Source organism: Maylandia zebra, linkage group LG20 (assembly GCF_041146795.1).
Source record: "Maylandia zebra isolate NMK-2024a linkage group LG20, Mzebra_GT3a, whole genome shotgun sequence".
NCBI classification, from domain to species: domain Eukaryota; kingdom Metazoa; phylum Chordata; class Actinopteri; order Cichliformes; family Cichlidae; genus Maylandia; species Maylandia zebra.
The window spans coordinates 31,160,457-31,172,806 of record NC_135186.1 but is presented as its reverse complement, the minus strand read 5'-3'; positions in this window follow the sequence as shown (position 1 = coordinate 31,172,806).

The window sequence follows — 12,350 nt, the reverse complement described above, 5'->3', positions numbered from 1 at the left end:
GCCACAATGTAAAACCACATAAAGTTACAGACACTGAGTCCCCGAGTGCTGAGGGGCACAGTGCATAAAAGTCACCAATGCTCTGCTGACTTAGTAACTGTAGAGCTCCAAAACTCCTCTGGCATTAACATCAGCACAAAAACTGTGCAAGGAGCTTCATGGCATGGTTTCCAAGGCTGACAAGCTCCTGTAGGTGTAATGTTGTAAGTCACCAACTACTTTTGTCCATAAATTGTATTAAAAAGGTTTATAAAGTCAGCTGAAAACACATTAATGACAGTCTTTTCTCTTTTTTTATTTATACTTTATGGTGGTATTTTCTTGAATTTCTGGAGTCAGGTAAATTCTGAAGTCTATCTTGATATCTATCATTGGTACCCCAGTTTGTTTTCAGTTTAACTCACACCACCACCATCTAAGACTAAATGTGATTTACATGTCAGTTGCAATACATCTAACATAGGTTAACCTCTGTGCCAACGCAGAGTTTTTCTGTACCTGTGTATGCTTGTGCCTACCATCTGCTCTTTGTCTTTTGCTATGAAAACAAATATTTTCCACAAAAATTCTGTCTGTAAAAGGCTGAAGCAGTGCCAGATCTAAGTGTTTGTGTTGTTGGCTTCATAATCTTGGAAAATTTACAACATATAGAGCGATTACAAACTAACTTTGGGAAGGTCCCATGAGCATCGGTGAGTCATGCAACTATCAGGAATTGTGAAACAGTTTGATGTGTGTGAAGTATGCAAAGCCAGATTTCGGTGAGGTATGCATTATGTACACATGTCAAACACAATCAGTACACAGGTGTGTCTAGTTTTAATTTGTTTTATACAGGGTCTTCTTTACAGTTTTTTTCCCCTCAGCATGATCTCTACAGTTGACTGTACGCTATAATGAAAACTGTCTCTCAACTTGAACGTTCATTTCTTGCCACCCTGACAGCCTTCGTGCACTTGCTTGGTTTGCTGCACAGACAAATACTCGAGGGGCTGCAGACAGCTGCTCCGAGGGGGAAAAAACTCTTCACAAAGCTGCATTTATCCATGGTGGGAGCTGCATGGGAGCTTGACCGCTGGAAATAAAGACACAGTATGTGAGCAAGTATCCAAGGAAATGCCGTCACAGGCAGTTGTCCCTGGACAGGAGCACACAGCTGTTAGCCATACTGCTCCTCACTCTGCTCTGCTCTGTGCAGCAGCATTATATTGGCTGAGCAACCGTGAACAGTATGAGCTTACCATCAGTGCCAAGCAAAAAGGCTCCAGCAGTGTGTTCTAAACTATATGTGCGAAAACAAGTTTGTTTTGCTGTAACAAATACCACAAGACTTGAAAGTTTTATCAGATCCTTGGTACAAAATGCTCTAATCCATGTTACTCCAGCAGAAATGTATCAGAGAGTAACCTTGAAGAGTTTGCTCATGCTGATGACGAATGTTTACAGTAATATGAGCTTTCTAGCAAGTTTCAACTCACTGCGTAAGCGTCTAGCCCATTAATTTACTGTAGTGGTATCGTTTTTTAGTAAAAATCTGTAAAGCAGCTGCCAAGCAGTAACCTCCAGGGCTTAAAAAATTAAGCTTGCTTCTTGAATTCCCACTTAAACAGCATAGCAAATTATATCGGTAACCTCTCCTCATGTTCAGCATCTTCAGCCCCTTAACCTGCACGCTTTAGTAGAGGCAGCAAGGCCAAGGTTAGCCTTCACCTGCAGGAGGATTTTACCTGAGAGCTCTCACCAACTTCTCTGTTGCCATGGCTCCACAAAGGCTTTGTTCAGTCATTTGGGCCCCGAGACGCTTTCAACTTCTATAGGAAATAAGGCTGTTTGCCATCCTCTGGCTAGATCTTGATTCTTGGTTTCCTTTAATTTATGTCCTCTCAGAGCACAAGATGTGGTTGTTTCTATCTCTTCTGGGAAGACAAGCTTCTTTCTGAGATCTGCTTGCATCTCCTACTCTCTTGGTGCAAAATAGAAGGTAGTTTTTTGATACTTCTTCTTGCCTTTGAACCCCTGTCTCTTTTCTTGTTGGAACTGAGTGATCGGCTCGATGCATATTAGTGTTGACCCTCTGAAAATCTGTCCATTTGACGATTACTGTGAGGATTTTACTTTGCCTCTCAAAGCCAGTTAAAATGTGGTTAACAATGCACAGGACTGCTCCACAGTGCATCCTCTTTTTTAAGGTTCCAATGTTTCCTCATAGTAAGCTGATCAAAAAGTTTACTTTTGAAAAGACTTCATAAAATTATGCCATAAATAAGTTGATCTTTTAATTGCCAGTTTGGACAGGATGTGTTAAATGTTGATATACTAAGCAGGTAAGTACAGTATTAAGACAGATCTGGAAACCTGTGAAGTTTTCCTTTAACACATGCAAGTAGGGACAAAGAGTTTCCCCGCCGTCAGCACTACTTGAGAGTTTTATTCATTGCAATCAGCCCGTCACAAATCGTGTGCCACGTAGAAAACAGATTATATTGCCTACCAACCCCGTCAACCCAAGCTTGTCTACATGACATGTTTCGGCATTGTTCCTGATGCCGTTTGCGCCTCTGGAGCTGAGTGAGGAAACATAGCAGGAGGTGGGCTCGTGCATACCATTATCTCACAAAGCTCTCATTATGGGAGTATTCCCATATCTTCTATACCAGCAAAACATGTCACCTCATGCTGTGTGCCTCATTCTGAACACCGCAGCGCTCAAACCCAACATCTTTTTGGCACGGGGCTCTGCTCTAACCATGACTCATTTGAGTGAAATGCCTCAAACGTTACTGATGCCAAATTATGAAGTGAACAGAAATGTATGCATGGTGCCAGGCCTCCTCTTCCTGTAAGTCAGGGAGGGGGAGCCACTTGCAACCCACCTGCAAGCCCCCTTGTTATCAAAACATTGTGTCATGTTTTGCTACCATACATCATTAGGACATATATTTAATTTACTGTAAACACCAGAGCAATAAAAATGAGGTAAGAGTCTGCGGACAAAAACATGAAATTACAGCGACTGTAATTGCCCAGGTTAATTACATAGGCTCTGTGCCCAATGCTTCAACACTAATTAGAGCATAAACACCAAATCCAAGCTTTCATCTTGCAGAAAATCTCCACATTATCTGTTTTTTCGTTTTCTTAAAAGCATGTAAACGGGGCATGCTTCTTTTATAAGGTAATTGCATGTTTAGTGGCTCCATGCCATAAAATTTATCTCTGGTTTCTCTACAGTTACCACGTGTTAGCTGTGGCATCCATTAAATCTTGTTAACTTTAAAAGCTACGATCACACTGATAAGCAGCTACAATTAGCTAAAAGTATGCTGCTGCGAGATGGAAACAATTTCCTAGACTACAGTAAAATTAAATCAAATGTAGAAGGAAGCACATTAGCTATTTTGTTTATCGAGCCCTCATCTTGAGAGCACCGTATCCGACAAAAGCAGAGTCGCAGACGGAGCATCGCGGCAGACTGGAGCGGGACTCAGGAGAGCTGGACTTGTCAGCAGCTGTTTCATTCTGTTGCACAGTGAGGAAAAGCTCTGTCATGGCCTACCTAATGGTAATTGTTTGGAGCGGTGAGAGCACAGCGTCTTGTCTGCATGCTGGTATCTCAGGAGTTTGCTGCAGAGAAGACAGCGCTTTTATAGCAGGGGAGTAAAAAGGGTGGGGGTGGAGGGTTCTGCTGTGGTAGTTGCTTTTATAGCTCTTTAAAAAAAATGTTTGTATCCATGTCAGTTATATGTAAAAGAAAGTAAAGACAGTGTAAAACTTACTAGCCAGAAGAATATAATTTTTCTTTGCTAAAGGAAAGCTTTGTTCCAGATATTAAGGGAACAAAACAGGCTATACTTAAATAATAACAATGTAGCTTAAAAGTGATTAGGAGAAAATTCTTGCCTCTTTTTATCAAACATGATCAGTTGGTGATATGGAGGGACCACATAATAATAATAATAACAGTAAAAGGACTTCATTTGTATAGACTATGAATAGACACACATTACATATTACATTCGGAGACTGTTTAACATGTGAGTGTTTCTTCCTGGTCTGAAAAATGAAGCAACACAGAGATCTGCATTCTTTCTAATGGTCAGCAGGGGGTGACTCCTCTGTTGCAAAGAGAAGTTTGTGGGGGAAATGGAGTTCTAAACATTTTCCTGGGCTCATTTCCTGTTTTGTGGTCATTTTGAGTAAAACCTGAAATTCCTTTTGCAAAATATCGTCATTAATTTGCAAAAAGAAGGATTTTTAGGATATGCTAACTCGTTAATGACTTCAATCACATGCTAGTACTTGCTTATCACATCCAGTTTCAAAACCTTACGTCATGGTTGTGCTTTGTGTCAGGCTTGGTTAAGACCCAAACGCCGGACTCAGAGACAGAATTATTAACTAAAGGCGGCAGTTTTATTGCTGGAAAATACATGCTAATACTAGGTACATGAACACTGAAAAGGAAACAAACAAAAGATGAACTTGAACTAAGAATCTTGCGCCAAACTACGAATGACTAGACGAGCCATAACATGACGTGGCTATAGAACACGGCGCTTACGCAGCAAATGCGCAGGACACAACAACAACCAAGACAAGACACAGGACTTAAGTACACAGAGGGATAACGAGGGAATGAGACACAGGAGGAGAGCACAGCTCGAAGTAATCAAACACGACGAGATCAAGGGGAAGCAAAACTGAAAACATTAATACAGGACACCGACTGTCAACATAAAGCATGACGTATGCACAGCGACACGGGCTTGACACTGAAACAAGACTGACTGGATATTAGACGTGGAACACAGGAAAGACAGTGACTGCAACTAGAAGCTAGAACAACAAATATAGCATCCAGAGAACTAAAACCATAAATAACAATAATCGAGAAATATAAATTAAAGACAAAATGGCGTGACACCTTAGGAGCCAAAGGTTAATGTCCATTTTTTGTACTGTCTCTGATAACACATTACTTGAACTTTTGTATTTCTATCCATCCATTTGCTTCCGCTTATCTTTTTCAGGGTTGCGGGGGGAGCTGGAGTGTTTCCAATAAACCTAACCCCACTAACTGCATGTCTTTGAACTGTGGGAGGAAGCTGGAGTACTCACACAAACATGGGGAGAACATATAATCTCCACACAGAAAGAGCCCAGCCTGATGGTGGAATTGAACTCAGGACCTTCTTGCTATGAGCCAACAGTACTAACCACCATGCCACCTTTTGCATTCAGATTAGATTAGATTAAATTAGATGAAACTTTATTAATCCCTGGGGTGGGTTTCCAGTAGCACAGCACCGACAGAAGTTGCATGTTACAGGTACAATAAAGGGGAATGAGAGTAAGGATATAAGCATAAATATACCATATATACACATATATGGTATATTTATGGTATATGATATATACATACATTTATCACCCTTAATTTAAAAATATAATTTGCAGAATAATCACATTTTCATTATATTTGGCAAATTTTGTCTAAACATACTGTATGAAAACATTAGTGTGAAGAATGGTTCAAAGGCGCAGTGGAGCTGTGCCTTTACAGTTTAATAATTAAATGATTTTCATTCTGTCTGCGGAGAAAAACAGAGTTCGGATCCCTTTTGTTATTTTTAGTTTTGCTGTGTGTCTTTGGTTGAGACAAGCTGGGATTTAATATTTATAAAGCTACCAAAAACATAGTTTTTCTAAAATACTATTTAGGATTCTAGTCTTACCTTCTCATAATTATTACGCTCTCAATCATTTTAACATCAACTTTTAATTAGTCCCTCAGTTAAATGCCAGGTTACAGTGTAAACAAGCGTCACATTGGTCTTAACTTTTTCAAAGATTGTGTTAAGAATTACAAATCATTAACATGTTGTTCTGTAATTATGTCCTTTATTAATGTAATAGAAATGTGTTTGACATGCAGACTGATATATTTCTTATTTCTGCTCATATGTTCCAGACAACCAAGTGTAATTTCTCACGAACACTTTCCAAACCCAAATTAGTCAGCAGATGATCAGTCATACGTGGATAATTACTGAGCGCTGTTGTGCCACTGTTTTGCAATGAGTGTAGATGGACAGATGACGAGTCTGCAGACTTCTTGCTGAGTCCTAAGAGTACTTTTTCTGTACAAACTTAAAAAAAACGTTCCTGTTCTTCAGGTGCTTCAGGTACATTTGCACCACCAGGGAGCTGTGCTTCATTTGTGGGAGTCTTGAAATGTTGTTTTTACGTGTGGTCTTGTACATGTACATTTTTATTCTTATTTGTTTATTTAATGTTTTTTTTTATTAACAGCTACTCAATTTCCTCAAGAAGCTCTGCCTTAATGCAGGCTGTCTGGAAATAAGAATTTAATCCTAACGATTTACCGAGTTCACTCGATGTACCATCTTCTGATACAAATTGGTATTACACAGAAGTACATTCCTCCCATAATTCAGCTTCAGCTGATAAGCTCCTTTTGTCTACTTAGCAGATCGATCCAGATACTCGATTTGGCAGATTTTTACAGTAGATGCCCTTCCCGATGCCACCCTCCCATAGATTTATATCTTCTCCCAGGCTTTAAGTGAGGATCTCTAGCACGCTAGATGAGCATGTTAACCACTATACTATGAAGCCAGTATGAAAATCAATAGGGATTATTTAAATTGATTTATTATTCCTTTGAATGACTGTTATCAACTGTTCTCCATCCTATGCTGGATTTAAGGTGACAGACGAGCAGTGGGCAGCCTGGAGAGAATAAATGAGCTGAGCAATATCTTTAACAGATCCTGAGTCTCAAACAGGAGAAAATACAAGTGTTATGGAAAACATCTTCCCTAGTTCCCATTCCAGAAAAAGTCTGTAACAACTATCAACCAATTTCTCTTACGTAACATATGATGAAGGTACAGGAGAGACTCATCTCGGCCCACCTGGACCAAATCTGAGTGAATAATGCAATCATCTAAAATGCTGCAGGGAGCAAACTGCAATCTAGATAGGGATGCCTGCATATTGAGTATCACTTTGTTTAATTACTCAAATGCACTTAACACCACCCAGCCACTGCTACTAAAAAAGAAGCTATTGGAAATACCACCAAACTCTTCGACCATCCCGTGGATTATTGCTGACCTGGCATGCACAGTCTCGCAGACTGAGCAGAGATCTGTCTGATTAGGTGATGTGCAGAATAGGAACTCGATGAGGGATCATGCTATCTCCACTCCTGTTTACCTCGTCCCCCCCCAGACTTTCAGCACAACTCTGGGTCATTCCACAAATACTCTGAAGATTCGTCAATTGTCAGACGTGTCAGTGATGGGCAAGAGGAAGACAACAGTGCAGTGAATGGTTTTGTGGGGGAAGAGTACAACTATAAGGGCGTCGACATCATCAATGTGTGCGCTTAAGAAAAAGAAGCTACTCTATTATTCAGGTGCATAGGCCTACCCTGTTAGGTAAGCTTCTTTAGTGGCCACATGGAGCTGCCTTCAAAAGTGAGTTGATCCCCAAAGACTCTGGTGTCAAAATGACAAGTTAGCAGAATTGAAAATAATTTTCAAGCATTTGATTGACTTAGATTTCATCACCTCTGTGATTCATCGGATTACCCACACAGGTAGCTGCAACCAACAGTTCCCTGCTGTGACTCACCTTTACTAAATTCAAGTACATAGAGAGCATAAAAAGAGAACATTCTTTGTAGTTGCCAACAGCGGGCGACTCCTCTGGTTGCAAAAACGCATACTTTAGCACAGAGGTTCCCAAAGTGTGGGGCCATTGCAGGGGGGGGGGGGGGGGGGGGGGGGGGGATGAAAAGAGAAAAAGAAGAAAGTTTGGACACTGCTAGCATAATGGACAGGTTTTTGTCAGGGCTCCCACACAAACGCAAAGCAGGAGATGAAGCATCGCCAAATATGTTTCCAAACCAATTTCCTTCCAAGCCAAAGACTAGAAAATATGGTAAAGCATATCTTCCCTTTGGCTTCACCTGCACAAGTGCCGAGGTAGGTCTCCTCTGCAGAATTGGTTTTCCCTGTTGGGAGCACATGCTGGGCTCTCCAAATCACGGACAAACAGTATCCCACACTCTTGATTTTTAGTTCACAAACACTTCTTATAATGACTAACTACTCCTGACATTGGAGATGTTACCTTATTATACAGTAAAGTTACAGTGGGATACAAATAATATCAGGCTGATCCTGCCACAATTTGTTCCCCCGGTTCAAATCATGGACAAACAGTATCCCTCAGTTGTTTATGTTTTTGAACACATTTTGCACAGAGAGGCATTTTTGGAAAAATGTATTAGCAATGTTGAATATTATTACACAGGAAAAAACAACTACACATAAAATAAACACACCGTGACGCCTCTGCCTTTCTAAATAGAGGGACAGTAACTGCGTGTGTATATGTAAGCGTGTAAAACCTGAAGATAGTCAGATTAACAGTATTTTGTCTCTATCTGCCATTCTGCAATTCATCTCATGTAAACAATAACGTGGCGCACAGCGTGACGTGAAAAAAGGCACATACCTTTGACATTGCGTGAAGAACTCTGTATTTCTCGTCCACACGTAAACGCAAAAATGGATTTTTTTTTAAAAATCCCCGTTTTCAGTGATTTACGCCGTTTACGTGCGGACGAAAGGCCCAAACACATAGAAACAGCTGCATTTTCAAAAATAGACTTTTATAAAAGACTTTTACTACTAACTATAATGTATTTTATTTGTTTTATATTTATTGTTTACTTTTATTTGTTTAATAAATAAGCCCTCGGGTCCCTCACTAAAACTGTTCTGGGAACTTAATCAATGAGCACTTCTATGTCATATTAAATAAAACAAAGTCAGAGTTAGAAAGTTATTATTAGAGTTAGAAAGAAGGATTATACAGAAAAATCATATCTGGTGTTAAAAACCCAAGAAAGGCTCAGCTTGAGACTTCACAGAGACACTGATACATCCATACTTTCCAGACTTTTCACTCGTGTTTTTATCTGACAGCAATGTGACCTGCCAAATATGGTCACTTCTGACTCCAAGAAGCCAAAATGGTGATGGCCAGAATGAGGTTTTGAGGTCTCAAATGCAGAGTTCAGCAACCAGTGAGGTTGTCTGTCAAGGTGGCTTATTTATTTGAACCAATCCAATATCGTTGTGGTTTTTTGCCATGGTGATGGTGTTGCAGTTTTCTCTTTTTTAAGTGCAACTTAAGGTTCAGTTTAACAAAATTCATATATTACCTAAGACAAAAAGAGTCATAAGGAAAAAAGTGGGAGCAAGGGAGAGGAAGTGTCAGGAACAGAGAGGGATGGCGTCTCAGACAGACTGTCTGGCTGCAGTGGGATCTCCAGCACTCAGCGTCATATGATTCTCAGGTCAGAGGTTATCCCCACTGATGAATATCGGGCCGAGCCTCGTCTTCCTCACAAAAGAAAGGGAGTTGTTTTCGCTCTCTGGGTCTGGAAAGTTTATTTCAGGAATCTATCCTGCCAACACGAGACTGTAAACCTGTCTCGAGGCAAAAGAGTTATGTCCACAAATATTACTACTACTTTCTTTCTAGGAAAGGGGGGGGGGGATTTTATTAGCCTGCCAAAACATCTCAAAATGCTCTTTTTTCATTCAAATACATATTTGGGTTTAATCACATAGCAGTGAGAGGAGGAAAGTAATGTAAAAGTGTGCGTATTTACTTGTGAAACATATATCCCTGTGATTTTGACAGGATTTGGAAGATTATAGTTTTCAGTCTGTGAACTGTGTGAAAATACGCTGGTGTTTTGTGTTTATCCTTTCATACCGAGCGTCTCATCCCACAAGCCATCTCATTATATCCCACTGCCTTAAGATGGTAATACACCAGATTCTTGCGCGACGTAGGCGCACAACAGTCGCAGCAAGTGAGAGAATATATCAGATTTTTCCCTTGAAAGGAGTTATTTTTGTCCTCAGTGTTATTCTGGGTATCTTCCTCTTTAAAGAGCTTCCCACACATGTGTAAACTCTATAATGAATAATCACAGGGCATTTCAAATAACACTATCAGCAGGATTTCTACTAAAAGCCTGTGGGAGATTATAACTGCCCAGGAGGGACAAGTGTGATATATGAGATCACACATGTGAACAAATGGACGGCAGACGCCTGGGTATTTATAAGGATCAGCCTCCGTTGAGATATTCACAGTCGTTTGACAGTCTTTATTTGAGTAATGAAAAATCACACTGGCTCTCCTGCAGAGGCAGAAATGCTGATCTGACACCGATTCAAGTGTTTTGGAGGGTCAAGCTGGCAGAGGGAATGAGGAGGAGGCAGAGGAGGAGGAGGGTTGTAGTGAAAAAGAAGAAGCCTCTTCCTTCAAGCATAAAGTGGAGGAAAATCACTGTGGTGGATGTTAACAAGCCAGGGTGGGGCCAGGTTTTAAGTTTACACTTCATTAATATGCTGTCAGCAAGAGTAATGAACGCTAAAGGGAGGAAGATGTGGAAGGGTTGTAAAGGGATTACATGTTCACATGCTGTATCCTGTCAATAGCGGGAATTAAATCAGTGGAAAAAATTAAAAGTGTTTCAGGGTTTCCCACGATCAGTGACCCAGACAGTCACTCCACCTTTTTTAATCCCGACTCAAATATCTTGACAACCACTGGATGGATTTACATGAAACTCGTCCATATTTTAAAGTTTATGTAACTTTAAAATAAATGTGTTCTGAGATTGTTTCACGGCAGAAAAATGTGTTCACCATCCAGCTAAATTTGAGTGATGAAAAAATTCCTCTGTATATAAAATGAGTTGAAAAGGGCACTGATTGAATGGCCCCTTACATCAGCTCAAGTGAACTGCACTGAGAAAGAACGGGGACTGTTCTACCGAGCAACAGAGATTTAGTAGTGTTGGACAAAGGTTTAAGCAACAAATATACTGAAAAAACCTAAATTGTTCATGCAAAATCACTGTAATACTGCATCGTTGTCATACGTTCATTAATGTGTGTATCACTTTAATGTAACAGGTGGAGATGATTGTAAGTACTTATATAAAGCTGGGTAGTTTTATCTAAATTAGTTTTAATACATCTTCACAATAAATGGTAAATAATTTAAAATAAATAGAGTACATACAGTTCTGCATCTGGAATATTGTAGACTAGAAGGAGTAAGCATTAGAGCATGGAAATACTCAAAGCACAAGTAGTATGTTTTTCAGTAGTTCACTCAAGTAAATGTCAGTTAGATTGCACCACTGGACTCGAGTCTATTCTGAACCTTTTCAAATGATAAAGCAGATGCAAGGCTTGGTAAGTATATGTTATGGAGCTGTGACTGCTAATCACATTAAACCACATGTGAATCTGAGCTTATTTTTAAAAAAGTTACTAAAACTTAGCTTGCCATTGCAGAGGTTGTAGTTTATGCTAATCTTCATAAGTGTTGCTCAATCAGTCAACTCGTCATTCTTTAAACACGGAGACTGAGCTGCTCATCCTATTCTGGAATCTTGGGAAAATCAGTAGGATGAAGCTAAATCGGGGAGGCCCATGACCCCTGTACATGATGTGGATGTTAATATTCCCAGGGTCCCAACTGGACTTTGATTTTGTTTTAGATCATCATTTCTAAGTCGGCGATAATTATTTTCTTTTGTTTTCCAGACAAATTCTTCAGTTTGGCCAAACGATCAGCACTGCAAATATGACACACCCGTCCTATAAAGAAGGGGGACTAAAAAGAGGATAGACTGTTGTTTCTGCCTCCGCTGCTCAGCCACCCCTCACGAGCTAGATAACTGTAGACTGTAAAAACAATGGTGTAACTCGAGATCCAGCAGCAGAACCGCTGAAGCCAATGCACTCTAGTATTTATATGGTTGTTTTGTTAGGTGAGGGGGAGGGAAACAACCACTCTTTATCACGGATTCAAAAATCCTGACCATGAAACTGATGGACACATGTTTTTTTGCACAATCTTGTAACATGTACAGTATAATTTATTTTTTTGTCCTTATAAAACAAAACCAAACACAGGCATAACCCCCCACCTGCAGACCATCTGCTTCATCATTCAGCTTCAGAGCTGTCCTGTCCTGTGTCCTCTCTTATCACTGCAAAACCAAATCTTTTCCACACCGTCAACCTCAGACTCACCACACCCTAAAACACGAGTCTCTGGTCCATAATCAGATCAACAAGTCTCCTGTTTTTTGTTTTTCTTCCCAGAGCCCCAAGCTGGAGTTGCTCCACCTGCCCCCCAACTCCATCCTCTGCTGTCACAGGGAAAAGATAATGAGGGATATTTGACCTTATTAGTGTCAGTAGAGCTATTTAAGG